This window comes from Macrobrachium nipponense, chromosome 4 (assembly GCF_015104395.2).
Source record: "Macrobrachium nipponense isolate FS-2020 chromosome 4, ASM1510439v2, whole genome shotgun sequence".
Taxonomy (NCBI): Eukaryota; Metazoa; Arthropoda; class Malacostraca; order Decapoda; family Palaemonidae; genus Macrobrachium; species Macrobrachium nipponense.
Window position 1 is genome coordinate 52,629,376 of NC_061100.1, and position 1,747 is coordinate 52,631,122.

Genomic DNA, 1,747 nt, shown 5'->3' on the forward strand with positions numbered 1-1,747 from the left:
CTAAGTACAAGGGACGAATAGTAGAACATTTCATTGTCGTAGATGTTGGTTCGGAACCTACCGTGTTTTTCTTATATGTTTTGTTTCGAAGTAATGTATTTAATTCAGAAATGCACTGTTTATACCCGTGTATTTTATTATATTGTATATATAAAATAGATCTTTTCTTATTGTAATGAATTTGTTTTTTATATTCCCATATGCGCTGACAGTGGGACCGAAGATAATCCTGGACTTATGAATGAATAAAACAAGAATATTTGTGATTTTCTCGCTTTCATTTTGTCCTAAGAGTTACATATGTCCTGAACTCCTCTCGTAGATTAATATTCGGGAAGGTCAGCCACATTTAACATTAAAAAATGAGTCCATTGCTGAATGACTTGTCGATCAGATTTCATCCTCAATAAATGATCATTATTTTCCGAGATACTGTATACCTTAAGCATAACGCATTAAAAAATTTCTAGGTAATTAAAGGTACACAAACTGATAAAAAGAGTAATACGTTTTAACAATCACTTTTATAAACTATATAAACGTTAATTAGCTAATAATATCATATAAAGGTGTTCCCCCAAGATAATGAACATCAGAAGCTGCCACTAACCTATGAGTGTAGAGATGAAAGCCCCGTGCAGAAACCTGCAATATGCCCACTGCATACATCTACTCAAAAACCTCATCAATAGTGCAGTACATCAAATTCCTCCCGAACATGCTTTTACAGAGAGAGAGAGAGACAACCCACGCATATTTAAAACTAGTCTTTTGACACTAGAGCCAATCAACAGTGTACCAAATTCCCTCCTTCGAAAGCTCGGAAAACATTTTACTAGTTCTGAAAAGTAGTTTTCTGAATTGATTCAATAGATATAACCATTGATACAACGATAATTCCCAGCTCATGGAACTCTATCACGCTGATGAATCAGTCTATATTACTTAAAAGATTCTGAATTCGGTGTAGCCCAGGACGCACAATTGATCTGCCTTGGAGCTATACAGACTGGCATTCTAACCACAATGTCTTTTATTTCTCTCCGTAAGAAAAGAAACCGTAGCAAACAAGACTCAGCTAAGCTTTAGAGGAATTTGTACATAACAGTTTTAACCGTTCAGTAGGTTATTTTAAATACCTCTGATTCAACATCAAGTTCTTACTGTCCCACTAACATACCAAACAATGCAACACTTTTTCAGGAACTAATTTTATTGCGTGACTGGTAATGAATGGCATGTGACAACTATTTGATTTGGATTACCTTTCTGTTATCGCATCTTAATGTGGCTTTCTTACGACAATAAAGGTTAAAAATGATTTCATGGGTAACATGAAATTAAGGCTGTCTGGTCAAATATTGGGCATTTTTGGCATTCAGAGCCCAAAAGGTCAACAGTATTTGGCCATTCAGCCTAAATTTCATAAATCACCCATGAAATCATTTTTAACCCTCATCATTGTAAGAAACATAACAGAGAGGTAATCCAGATCAAATAGTTTTTATTTGTAAATTAATTAAGCATTACAATTCATTCCTGACGCCGCAAGTGTTGCAATGTTTGACATGGTAGTGGGGCGAGGACCCAGCCTCAAAATATGCACATCCAATAATCGAAATGTGATTTCTGAGGAGTTGATACGAAGTTCAAAGCGTAAGTCCGATATTCTCTTGGAGGTTTATGGAATTGAACTTCTGTTCTTCTGTCATTTAGTCGCATAAAATGCAAAACAGTTTATCTTAAT

At 35.0% G+C, this 1,747-nt stretch overlaps 1 protein-coding gene across 5 annotated transcripts in view; it reads left to right on the forward strand.

Annotated features, from left to right (window-relative positions):
* LOC135210928 (fat-like cadherin-related tumor suppressor homolog) overlaps positions 1–266 on the forward strand; it is a 736,096-nt gene extending 735,830 nt beyond the window's left edge. For all 5 annotated transcript variants that reach the window (XM_064243897.1, XM_064243900.1, XM_064243901.1 and 2 more), the window contains one exon: positions 1–266. This exon is cut by the window's left edge and continues 2,092 nt beyond it. The gene's annotated coding sequence lies outside the window, so the exon portion shown is untranslated.
* The last annotated feature ends 1,481 nt before the right edge of the window (positions 267–1,747 follow it).